The sequence below is a fragment of the Loxodonta africana genome, chromosome 16 (assembly GCF_030014295.1).
Source record: "Loxodonta africana isolate mLoxAfr1 chromosome 16, mLoxAfr1.hap2, whole genome shotgun sequence".
NCBI lineage: Eukaryota > Metazoa > Chordata > Mammalia > Proboscidea > Elephantidae > Loxodonta > Loxodonta africana.
This window is the reverse complement of record NC_087357.1, coordinates 57659094-57672586: the sequence shown is the minus strand read 5'-3', so window position 1 is coordinate 57672586 and position 13493 is coordinate 57659094. Positions and strand designations below refer to the sequence as shown.

The 13493-nt window shown below is 39.3% G+C and overlaps 1 protein-coding gene and 1 long non-coding RNA gene across 2 annotated transcripts in view; one reads left to right on the top strand and one right to left on the bottom strand.

Moving 5' to 3' along the window:
- LOC135227928 (uncharacterized) overlaps nucleotides 1–10437 on the bottom strand; it is a 29303-nt gene extending 18866 nt beyond the window's left edge. Inside the window, exon 1 of the long non-coding RNA XR_010318102.1 lies at nucleotides 8366–10437. This is a non-coding gene — a long non-coding RNA (uncharacterized LOC135227928). The remainder of the gene's footprint in view (nucleotides 1–8365) is intronic.
- ANK3 (ankyrin 3) overlaps nucleotides 1–10541 on the top strand; it is a 713581-nt gene extending 703040 nt beyond the window's left edge. The window contains exon 42 of the mRNA XM_064269618.1: nucleotides 10433–10541. The gene's annotated coding sequence lies outside the window, so the exon portion shown is untranslated. The remainder of the gene's footprint in view (nucleotides 1–10432) is intronic.
- The last annotated feature ends 2952 nt before the right edge of the window (nucleotides 10542–13493 follow it).

Here is a 13493-nt window from a genome sequence, read left to right as displayed (position 1 = left end):
TACATAGCTAAAATTAGAAAGGCCATTTAGAAGGAGAAAGCAGATAGTTTTGAAAAGTACTTGCATATATCTATAAGATAAAAAAAAAAAAAAAAAGGTAGGGCTATTTCTTCAGGGCTGGTCACCACTAATCTTCTTAGCCCCACTAGTCAAAGTAACAGATTTCAGTTTATCACTTTGATAGATACGCTGTTATCCAGTTACCAGAATCCTGGTATTTGGAATGCTGAGGTAAGGAATTGAGAAATGATCTCGTCTCATTGCCCCTGATTTTATATGTGAAGTAACTAAGGCCCAGATAAATGCTTAATCCCCCTATAAAACCTTATCGTTCATTTATTTATTCAGTCAAAGATTTATTTCGCCTTCTCTCTGTGCTTAGGCACTGGGAATTCATTAGTAAACAATACAAACATGGTACTTGGCCCCACTAAATTTATGTTTGGGAGATAATGGTAACCAATCACAACCAAACATCAATGTTTAATGGCTTTGAGAACACTGCTAAGAATTGCAGAGTGTCCTGAAAATAATAAGTTATTATACTCTTTGAAATGTTTTATGTGTGCTCTTCATTTCATTCTCACAGTCAACCCTCTTGGGTAAGTACCCTTATTATCCTTATTTAACAGATGAGGAAACAGGCTCCAAGCATTAAAGTAAATTACTCAAGGTCATACAGATTTAAAAAACTAACAGAAGTGGATACAAACTCTTAACTGGCTGCCTCCAGAACCCACACTCTCAACCATGTTAAACAGAGACTTCACTTGGTTCAGAGTTAACACTTCCTTGAGAAAACGATGTTTGAGCTCAGTTTTTTTTTTTTTAATTAATTTTTATTAAGCTTCAAGTGAACATTTACCATTCCAATCAGTCTGTCACATGTAGGTTTACATACATCTTACTCCCTTCTCCCACTTGCTCTCCCCCTATTGAGTCAGCCCTTTCAGTCTCTCGTTTTGTGCCAATTTTGCCATCTTCCCTCTCTCTCTATCTTCCCATCCCCCCTCCAGGCAAGAGTTGCCAACACATTCTCCAGTGTCCACCTTGAGCTCAGTTTTAAAGGATGAATAGAAATCAACTAGGGTAGAGGTGGGGAGTTGGATGTTGTTTGAGGTAGCCATCTAGGCACAGGCAGTAGCCTTGCACAAAGGCCAGGAAGTGGGAAGAAACAGAAAAGGAGGAACTATGAGAACAGGTCAGTGTGGCTGGCTGGAGAGTTTTGCCAATGTGTCTGGAGAGGTAGGAAGGATCAGAGCAGTCGTATCTCATGATCATCTCTATAAGGATTCTGGTCTTCACCCTAGAAGCAGTGGGAAGCCATTGAAGGTTTTTAGGCAGGGGTGGGATATGATCCAACTTACGTCCTGCATCGCTTACAATAACTGCAAGGAGGAGAACGAGTTAGAGGGGGCAGGAATGGATGAGCAGAAAAACTTTTAGGAGACTTACAGACACTGGCTTTGGCAGTGAGGATGATGAGAGATAGGCTGAATCAAGAGATATTGACACAACTTGTTTATTGGATGAGAAGGGTGAGTGATGAGAAAATTAAGGATAACTTCAACATAGTAATATCTAAAATGAACCCACCTTTGATGCATGTCCTATTGCTTAACCTGGTGAAAAACTTGCACATACAGCAGATTAATAGAACATGAAGCATGAGTTCGCTGTCTTGAATTAGTCTAGTTAAATAATTTTAAGTGAGAAATGAAGTGAAATGAGAGAAGAATTTAGTCAGCTTTAGTATGTCCCTGAAATCTCAGCAACTTGTTCAATCATAGACCTAGAGTTTGAGTGGGAAAGAACCAAAAAGTCATCTATACCAGCTGAGCCATTTTTCTAGAGCAGCAATCCCTAGTATCTGTGAGTAAATGACACTCCAAAGTAAACGATGGTGCTTTGTTCCCAGGGTTCTTAAGAGTGCGTTAATATAAAAAATGACATCACCACTAAATGTACGAGAAGCTTTAAAATGATGATCCATTCTGTAAAGAAGTTATTAGGGCCTTGGCTCACACAGGTTCGATGGAGAGAGAAAACTGGATAGAAGAATTCATATGAATGTGCAAACAACTTCAGCATAAAGCAAAATTAATGTTTCAGAAGGAAGGAACAGTAAATTTGACTGTAAGCCTCATTTTACCCTCCAGGGTACTGTTTACCTTCCATAAGTGAACTTAGGAAATGAGTCCAAGAATACGGCCCGGGATCTCAAGACATTGAATGTGTGCCCTGGAGAGATCAGCTTGCAAATATATTGAGATATTTCATAGCCCTACTGACTACACTCTTGTTTTTTTGTTTTTTGGGGTGTTTTTTCTTTTAAACAGAACAACCAAGCAAGTGGAATGCTGCCAAGTTTCACTGCTTGTCTGATAGTGACATCAAAAATTTTGCTTCCCATTTTAGAACCAGTTGAATTTTGAGTTGTCTGAACCCTGCATCTGCTTTTCTTTAATACTGAGTCACAGCCATCCTATTTTTAATGGAAGGGAAAAGCCAATGGCTTAAAATAATAAAAGATTTTCATAGTAAATATTTACATAATATATAGTGATTTATGGAAACCCTGGTGGCATAGTGGTTAAGAGCTACAGCTGCTAACCAAAAGGTCGGCAGTTCTACTCTGTTCTTTAGGGTCGCCATGAGTCGGAATCGACTAGATGGCAACAGGTTTGGTTTTCTTTTTTATAGTGATTTATAGTTTATAAAGTGTGTTTATTTATTTATTTATTTTTTCTTATTTAATCCTTCACACATGCCTTGAGGCAAGTTAGGCCAGTTTTGTTTGCCATCTTTTACAAATGAAGATCCCAAGGTCAGGCGACATGTCTACTCACACAACTTACTGTCAGTGGAACTGAAACTTGATGCCAAGATTACTGATGCTCAGCCTAGTGCTCTTTCCATTATACTAAGCTGTCTCTCGAGAATAATTTATTAGTACGTATAAAATCATCTTTTATCAAAATGATTATGCACAAGGGCCTTGAGGTGGGAAGAATGCTAGCACATTTGAGAAAGACAGTGCAATCAGGGCTTGGTGAGCTGCTGATGGATAAGGCAGGCACGAGATGAAGTAAGAGATGCAAGAAGAGGCCCATTATTCAGAGGTCAGAGTAAAGGATTTCGATTTCATTCTAAGGGGGATTTGAAGTCTTTGAAGGATTCTAAGCAAGGGCCTAACCTGATCTTTTTTGTTGTTGTTGTTTAAGAGCATACTGGCTGACTGTAGAGAATGGAGGGGGGAACTAAAGTGAAGATTACCAGTTGGTTTATTTCTGTAGTCCAACTAAGCCATAATGGTGGCTTAGGCTAGGGACCTGGACAGTGGTTTTTAGGAAAATCAACAACACTTGAGGCCAGGTGGAGAAGAAAGGTTAACAATGCCTCTCAAGTTTCTGGCTTAAGCAACTGGTTGGTAGAGAAGGCAGCAGAATAGAAGAGGAATAGGTTTTAGGAAGAATATCAGGCATTCAGGCTTAGTCTTGTTGAGTTGGAGCTACTTATGAGATATCGCAAGTATTTTAGATACACCAGCCTAGAACTCTGAGGAAAGGTTGGGGCTGGACATATAAAGGTGTGGGAGTCATCATTAAAGAGATGAGTACTGAACACCGGAGAAAGCTAAAGTGAGTAGAGAAGGGGTTCGAGACTGAGCCCAAAGGAACAACAGTATTTTGAGAAGGGGTAGAACTTAAAAGGTAGCCTCTGACCTCTCTTTCCTGAAGAGCTCCAGCCATGACTCTCCTTTATGCTGTTAGAGTCTAAGCTATTCTATATCCCTTGCTCCGATCTAAAATTGCCTACATGTTCAGCTTTGGCCCTCTAGCATATTTATTCGGTTTTAATCTAAAAATATTTTAACCCATGCAGTTTAATATCAGTGGTGCAGAGAAACCTATAACAGGATGCAGACCAACTTCATATAGTCAGAACTTCTTACTTTTTGTCTGCTATTCAGAGTTTCGTGACACGTGCAGTGCAGGTTTTGGGGGGAGAGTACAATGTTTCGGACATGATTCTAAATGTCTGCCCCTCATTTGAGTGAACTCCTACCCATTGTAACTTCACAGTGTAGTCCAACAGGCCACCATGATCATAAGTAACACAAATCAAAATAGAAACGAAATGCTAGGGGAATCCACTGTAAGATATAGTTAACTTCAGTAGAGGAGATCTTGCAAAGCTTCTTGGAAGTGAATATTTGAACTGGTTCTTGAATGAGTAGGATGTTGAAACAGGGCAGTATGGGGGATCATTATGTACTGTACTCAGGAGTTTGGCCTTTATCCTGGAGACAGTGTGGTACCACTGAAGTTTTGTGGTAAAGACTCATGTGATCAAATGTGTCTTAGGTAACCCTAATGTTAGCATAGAGGATTTGCGAAGAAGAGAGTTTGAACACACAGAACTCAGTTAGGAGACATGGATGAGGGCCTGAATTGGGTGTAGAGAGAATGGAAAGGAGATGCTAGATTTAAGTAACCTTTTAGAAGTAGAACCACCAGATTAATCTTATGTGGAGAGAGAGGGAAGCATGAGAATTAAAAATGGCATCAGGGTTACTAGCGAATTAAAAATGACATCAGGGTTACTAGCTTGGGTAACTAACTAGATGTAATCATTGACAAAAATACAGACCTTAAGACCACAGAACCACCACCTGTCTATCAGTTCATCATACCATGGTGGCTTGCCTGTTGCGGTGATGCTGGAAGGCATACCACTGGTACTTCAACTTCCAGCAGGGTCACCCATGATAGACAAGTTTTAACAGAGTCTCCAGACTAAGACGGACTAGGAAGAAAAGTCTGGTGGTGTACTTCCAAAAATTACCCAATGAAAACCCTATGAATCACAACAGAATATTGGCCAATATAGTGCTAGAAGATGAGCCCCCAGGTTAAAAGACACTCAGAGTACACAGTGGCTGCAACAATGAATTCAAGCATACCAGAGATTGGGAAGATAGTACAGGACCAGGCAATGTTTCCTTCGCAGGGATCACCATGAGTTGGAGCCAACTTAATGGCAACGAACAATAAAACAAAGACCACAAAATAAAAGAATTGAGGTAGACTGGATAATGAACTTGACCTTACAGAGGCTGAATTTTCAGTGCCCTCAGTATTTGTCAGCGATTTGAAAGGCAGTCTGGGCTACAGATCTAAGAGTGGTTGTCTTGGGTGAGAGGCGAAGCGGCTCGAATGGGTGGGGTTGTCAGGTAGTTTACTAGCTGTGTGAGCTTGGGCAAGTTACTTTTGTTCCTTAATTTCCTCACCTGTACTGGGGATCATAATAGTAACATATCTCCTAGAGTTCTTATGGGAATTACATGAGTTAATAACATGTAAATTGCTTAAAATAGTGGCTGGTAAGCCCATAATAAGTGTCAGCTATTATTACTAGTATTAAGCGAGGCAAAAAGGGAGCCAAGAATAGCATCTTGAAAAAGCAGCCAGAGGGAGGCTAGACCCTAACAGTGGGAGAAGCCGGAAGAGCAATGCCACCCAGTATCCTCTGCCTGTGATGGTGGTTTACACTTTGGAGCACTTTCACTTCTTTTATATCACTTGTTTCTCATAAACCAAAAAACCAAACCCGTTGCTGTCAATTTGATTCCGACTGATAGCAACCCTATAGGACAGAGTGGAGCTGTTCCGTAGGGTTTCCAAGTTGCAGCTGGTGGATTCAAACTGCCGACCTTTTGGTTAGCAGCCAAATGCTTAACCACTGTGCCACCAGGGCTTGATTCCAACTCATAGTAGCCCTGGGAAATTAGTAAAACAGGTATTCTCATTCCCCTTACTAACTAGTGAGCAGAGACAGATTTTTAAAAAAATCCCTGAGACTATAGTTAATAACAGGTCTGGGTTTTAACCTCCACCTTGGGAAACCCTGGTGGCGTAGTGGTTAAGAGCTATGGCTGCTAACCAAAAGGTCGGCAGTTGGAATCCACCAGGCACTCCTTGGAAACTGTGGGGTAGCTCTACTCTGTCCTATAGGGTCACTATGAGTTGGAATCGACTCGACAGCAGTGGGTTTAGTTTTAACCTAGATGTCCTGATTCTGCTTCCAGGAAGTCAGAACTATCTATGGCCTGAAAATGCTTCATTTCAAATTCAGGACCTTGCCCTTCAAGAGATTTTCCCAGAATTCATTTGCCATAGTTAATGTTTTTATGTACTGTTGTTCTTATTTATTTCCTTATCCTTAAAAAAAAATCTCCAACCAAAAGCATTGACTTCAAGGTTAAGAGCATGAGTTCTAGAGTCAGGCAGCTTGGCTTTCAGTTCTGGCTCCACCACATACTAACTGTATAACCTTGGACTTAGTGTCTAATAGCCCTGTGCCTCTTATCTCCTGATCTTAAAATGGAACTACCTCATTGTTATTAAGATGAAATCAGCTAATCCATGTTACAGGTATGAGAACAATACATGGCACATAATTATTTACTAATAAATAATAGCAGCTGTAAAAATTCCATTATTTTGTTAACATTATATTTTTCTTTCATATCCAAAATATGAATCAGTATTTTCCCAGTAGTTTCCTTTTTTTTTTTTGACCTGGCCCTGTGATCTCAGATCTTTTTAAAATTTTCTCAGATCTTTTTTAAATCATTAACCATAAAAACCAAACTCACTGCCATTGAGTTGATTACGACTTATAGTGACCCCATAAGGTTTCCAAGGAGCGGGTGGTAGATTCAAACTGCCACCCTTTTGGTTAGCAACTGAACTCTTAACCACTGCACCACCAGGGCTCCTTTAAATCACTAGTCAGTAGAAAAGAGCCAGCTTTTTAAAAAGCCCCATTTTATTGTTATTAACTGAAGAACAAATCTACCTGAGTCTGAAATTCTTTTAAAACTGCCCTGTACTTTAATTATGCAAATTAGATTTATTTTTTAATGAAAAATGATCTTAGCTCCATGACTTTTGTAACTAGAGTAAGAGATAGAGAAGGGAAGGGAAAGAGAGAAGAACTATAGAACGCTGTGTGTCCTCAGTGGGGTTACAGGAAAAGGTGTATTAGGAAAGGTTTTACTTAAGCCATGGCAGAGCTTAGTCTTTAAAGATGAGTAAGAGTTAACAAGCAAAAGTGGACCTCATTAGGGAGATTAAAGAATGTGCTGTCAAAGAGGATTTAGACAGATGAAGATTAGGGAAGTGTGGGTAGATACACAGTCATGAGTAAAGAAAATGAAGCTGGGAAATAGTGTGCATAGTGGATGACTGGCATACATGACACACTTCTGTAGCTCCTCAGAGTGCAGTCTGTGGACCACCAGTATCAGTGCCATCTGAGAGTCTGAAATGCAGAATCCCAGGGCTTACCACCAACCTACTGAATCAGAATCTACATGTGAAGATGCCCAAGTGATAGACAGGCACGTTAAATTATGAGAAGTACTACTCTAGAACATATTGCTGGCTTTCACACTTAAAACAGTGGGACCTTCCAGAAAAGTTTTTTTTTTTTTTTAATGCTAAGCCTCATCCCAGAAATTCTAAATAAATTGGTATGGGATGCAGCCTGGGCATTGGAATTTTTTTAACTTCCCCAGATAATTTTAATATGCACCCAAGTTTGAGAGCCACAGGAAAGTGTTTAAAAAAAAAAAAAAAACTTTTATTCAGTACAGAAGAGTGGGAATTAAGCTTAAAAAGTTCATTAGGCAGAGCTCCAGATGCTACACTAAAGAGATGAGACCTTTTTTAGCTAGATACTAGACAGCCACAGAAGATTCCTGGCCAGAAAATAACAGGAATAAAATAAGACATGAGGAGAATTTTCAGATAGCAAATATTGAGGATCAAGGAAAAGCAGAAGAGTCAGAAAATCAGAACATAAAGTTAGAGACTTAAAAATAACCTAGGGACTCTAGTGACAAGGTGGTGTCTAGAGTACACAGTAGAATACCCATTCCTGAATATATCCCTCACTCAAAGATACATTGTAGAAAAGTACAATATTCATCTGTGAAATACCGACCACCATAAAAATCCATTGCCATTGACGAGCAGTGCTTTTCTTGATTTAAAATGTTTCTTTAAAAAAAAAAAATTATAGTGAAATGGTTAGTTAAAAGAAATTGTTGCCTAAATTGGTTTTCTGTGTTGGTTTCTTGAGAGCTACCTTGAAAGGCATGCAAAACCCAAAGACAGACAGACGCCTAAATGAAAATGCTTCTGTCTCATAGCCGTAATCTAAACCTAGAAAGGAGAGATGATTTAAAATTCTATTTCTGAAATGTCATCTTGATGGCTCCAGCCTCCACAGTTCCCATTAGGTGGTGCTCTCGTCACAACATACACAAAGTGACAATATTTTATAACAGACTTACATTACTCAGCCAAGGCATTCATGTTTTTCTGTGCAACACTCTACTTGGTACGAAGTCTTTTGTTCCATAAATGGCCGTCGTGCACCCTATGTGGTTGGGGTTAACACGCCCTGATAGCATGACCGAGAATAAGAGATTTATGTGGGCAATAAAAGGGGAACTAACTCTTACCTTCCTTTTTAAACTATCGCCCAAATCATACCCTCCCCAATGTAAATAACCCTACTAACATTTTTAAGGACTATGGAAACATATTCACTATTTCTAAAAAGATGTTTACTTGCTTTGAGGTAACAAAGAGAAAGAACTTCCTTCTTACTATAAAATTAGCCTGGGAAGTTGGATTGGATTTTAGAAGAGATAAAGCAAGATAATGAAAGTTCAACTGGATGGTGGTGATGACTGTACATCTATATGAGTTTATTAGAAATGCTCAAACTGCATATTTACAATGGATGAATTAATTGTGTGATCTATAAATCATACCTCGATAAAGCTGTAAAAAGGGGGAGGGTTCAACAGAAAGAAATGGCTGAGGATTCTAAAGAAAATAACAGAGCACTGTGATAACATTATCATGGGACTGTCTAAGGAGCCCGGCGCCCGGAAGATCAGGTTTAAATGCTAAAAACAGATGAGAAAATCCTGAGCGTACTCAGTATTTGCCCACCCTGTGGTAACATGACCTGCCCAGATGGGCCACTTTCCTCTTCTGGTACCTCTGCAGCATCGTGGAGGGTGGAACAGGGGACGGTGTTGAAATCACCTAAGCAGGAATTGATACTTTGACGTTCTTGGCTTCATGATTTAGTGACCTGGGGCATGGAGGTCAGTAGAACTTTCGATACAGAAAAGGAAGTCAGAACCATGGTGGGGCTGACAGAGGAAATGGTTGTACATCATGTTTACATTAGTCACAGGATTTTGAGGGATCCATCTATAGAGAAAAAAAAAAAACTTGTCTGGGGTTTATTTTACTTTGGGGTAAATAAACAAGCTCAAGGTCGACAGGAATGCGGGGGTGGGGGCGGGCAACAGAAGCAAAATTCTAAAGATTCTCCTACACCTGCAAAAATAGCCTGAGGCTTACATGCGAGTCAACAGGGTTGTTCGTAAAATTGTTCTTACCTTATGCAGGCTTTCTGTAGGGGCTATGTCTCGTCCTCAAGCAATCAAAGCATTTGTCAGTTCTTTGCTCTTAGAGGAGAAGTAGGAAGAACTTTGTTATGTGGAAAAGGAGTTCATAGCAAAAACAGTACTACACAAAAATAGGAAAACCCTCCACTGAGGACTGTTTGTTTTGACATATGAAGACTGGCTGTAAAACACTGATTGTTTAGGCATCATCTTGTAAGACATGACATTCTTGGTGAAGCCTCCATAAAAAAACTCAAGTAAAATTAATTTCTCTCACTCATGACTAACAGAAGGCAGGAAAAAGTAAAGTATGCTTTGCAGTGGTAGGAGATGGAAGTTTTTAATTATTTTGCATATGGAAAAGCAATTTCTTAGTAATGAAACAATGGTACTGTTTTTGAAAGGTTAGTTTGCATTTGGGGAAGAAATGACTATAAAACACAGAGAAATGGCTGGGATGCTCTATCCTGACTCCATGTCCTGGCCTTTCGTGCCCAGCACAACAACAGATGCCTGACAATTTAATGTCATCAGAAATTTCCTAGAGCACCTCTCCCAGCCTTCTCATTTTATAGATGACAAGACTGAGGTCCGAAGGGCTGTAAATGGTTTTCCAGAGTACCTGAATGACCTCAGTATCCACGATACTAGAACTCTCTAGAAGAGTGTCTTCCCAACTCCGTCCCTTAAACCACAAATACAGTAAGCAGTGTTCTGTGCAGTCAGTTATACAAGGTAGTTATCTTAAAAGAGCTTTCCAGTACACCTCCGGGTCTTGCTCTCAGAGACATCCATCAGATAGCCTCGAATAAAAGCATCAAGTTAAATCACCCCATTAGGAAATAGAAGAATGCTTAGCCAAGTTCTCTTAAGCTTTTTCCTTCCTTTTTTTTTTTTTTAACTACCCACCTATTGTTTCTCTCTCCACAGGATCATGTGTTTTTACTGCCAGTATTGAGAAATTTATGGAAGAAATGTCAGCGGGAAGTAAAAATTCATCGAGAAGGGTGTGTGTGTTTGCTGTTTCCACACATTTACCGCATGATTCTTTTTTTTTTTAAATGCAAAGAGGAAAAAAAGAAAACACCACCCACATTTTAATTTAGCATGAGCCAATTTACAGAGCATGGAAACTCACTTTCATTCCCGGGATTGGCGCGTGTGCAATTAGCAATGCAGTGTATATACAAGAAGCCATGCTGTTAACTGTTTCTCTCAAGTAATTTGGTGTCATTTACAAAAGGAAGAAATTCCTGCCACCAGAAGGGACAGGAGGAGATGGAAGGATCCAGTCATGGAGAAACACTGAAATTACTAAATCCACAACAGCTCGCCTTATTTTTCTTGGACCCAAACTGTCAGGGTATAAACACTTTGTTTCTTTTTTAAAACATCGATAGTTTTGCTGTAAATAATAACACTGTATAAATTCTAACAGAAAAATAGAAATAATGTTTATAAGGCTCTGCCTCTTAGAACACAAACAGAAATATTGCAAATGCATTTAACAGAATAGGGATTCTCAGTGACTTCACCCTAGGAGGAGGAGGGGAGGGGTTTTGGGTGGGGGGATCTTCACCGATTCTTGTATATTAGCCATCATAATGTTTGTATATGCAAAACTGCTAGCTTGATTTAAAAAAAAAAAAAAAACTTTAAAATCTGCTGCAAATTTAAATAATTCCCCAAATGAGGAATTCTGTAGGTCTGTGAAAATTTTTTTCTTCAGAATACTAATATTTTGATGCATGTGTATCACCTTATTTTGATTAAATCTTTTCCAATTTTGCAAACACTACCATATACTGCATCACAGAGGATTTTATCTGTAAACATAAAGCCCTTCATCTGATATTTGTTGCTATTGCCAATTTTTCAATGAAATGACCTAAAAAATAAAAAAATAACCTCTACAGTAGTTGCTTTAGGGGGTGGGGGGTGCTATCTGTTAGTGCTTAAAAGGGGGTAATGCTTGCCGCTTTAGAGGTGGATGGTGCTCATCAGAGGCCCCAGTTGGGGGTATTTAAAATGGACTGAACAGAATTTCTTAGCTAGTAGGATGGCAGCACGTTGTAAAGTTTATTCCTGTATCGTGTACTGGCTATAAGATGTAGACACCTTTCAGTAAGCCAATCCTTTGTAACCATTCTAGCAGTATCATATTAGGTTAATAAGGCTGCTGTGTTTTAAAGGGCATTTTTATTTGGGTTTTGGTGAAATCCTTTAATTTGTTGATTATATTCATATCAAATCAGCATTCATTGACACATAGCTCTAATGACATATGTATGAAAAACCACACACTGGATGACCTAGTTGATTATTTAAGCATAAAATAAATTGTGTTAAACTCTTCACCTATCTGTGCTCTACAGTGTCCTGTGTTTTCTAGAAAAGGTAGTTGTCTAACCACTTGTCTTCGTATGAAGCCTGCCCACAGCAGTCCACCCCGCAGCTCTGTCTCCGCCTCTGTGATCACCAACGGGATAGTCCTTAACTTCCAGTTCTGCCCTGCAAACTCTCAACTTCCATAGGTTCTGTGCCTTTCATGGAGGAGCCAAAAAGTAAAGATTAACTGACAAGTAACCTTTGTCAACATCTGGTTCAGGCTGTCCTCCAAATCCTGGGAATTGGGGCTATAAATGCTGGCCTACTCAGAGATTGTAAACTGACAGCTCCAGGAACGTGTTAGTGTGCAGTTGTGTTTAATCCATAAAGCACTTTTTATTTTTTAATGGACACCCATTCACTGTCACTGCTTACAAGTTGGGAGAATTTCAAGTAATGACTCTCTAACTTCTCTTGAGCAACAAGATTTGGCAACAACAGGCCTCATTCCCACAAGGCAACAACCTCCTGGAGCCGAGTCACCTCTGCCCTCTCCAGGCACCACAGCGCCAGCTACACTTCTTACACTTGTATTATCTGACAGGCCCGGTAAGCATCATAGTTTGCAAGTCGTACACTAGATGATAAGGAGACCTAGTGGTGCAAATGATTAACCATTTGGCTGCTAATCGAAAAGTTGGCGGTTCAAACCCACCCAGTCGCTCCATGGGAAAAGACCTGGCAATCCGCTCCAATACAGATTATATCCTAGAAAACCCTATGAGGCAATTTTACTCTGTTACATAGGGTCACTGTGAATCAAATCGGTTCAGTGACACCTGACAGCAACAACGACACATGGGCAGAGACCATGGCTTTTTTAATTTTCATTCTAGCCCAGAGCCTGTCTAGTAGTGGAGGTAATTATCATAACATTTGAATGCTCACCATGTGCCAGACTCTAAGTACATTACGTTTATTTACTCAGTCCTCATAAACACACTATGAGGTAGGGACTGTCTTTGCAAGTAGTAATCATACATAAATATATAAAATATATATATAAAATATATATATAAAACGAGTGTCTAGAGCCATTCAGCAATTCATATATTGCCTACCCATTAAAGATTATTATCAGATGAAATGAGTTCTCAGTAAGGATTCAATATCTATGGAAAACCTACTTGGCATAAACAATGGACCTAGACTGCATTTGCATGGTGTCCTAAATAAATAGAATGCGCTCCCTACCCCCACATCAAAATCATAGATGAGCAAAGTGAGACTCCCAAATGAAATAAAACTTGCTCAAAAAGCCTCTTTGTAAAACAAGGATAAAATCTAGGTTTCCTAACTTCCTATCTGAGAGTTATGATTTCTGACTCACAAGTTCTTCACATAAAGGTATTTATGTTAAACTAGAAACTCAATTATGTGTACTTGTCCAGGTACTAAGTGGGTGATACTCTGTATTGTTTATATACCTGAAAACTTGGCTTTAGAGGTAAACTGAGATACTGCTGGGCTAAGCTTCAGGTCAAGCAAAGGTTCATAAATTTACTCAAACATAAGTATCCAAAATGAGAGTCAGGAATTTATATGCATTACATATATGGATACACAGATTGAATGGAACATATGTTATATATTCCTAGTATAG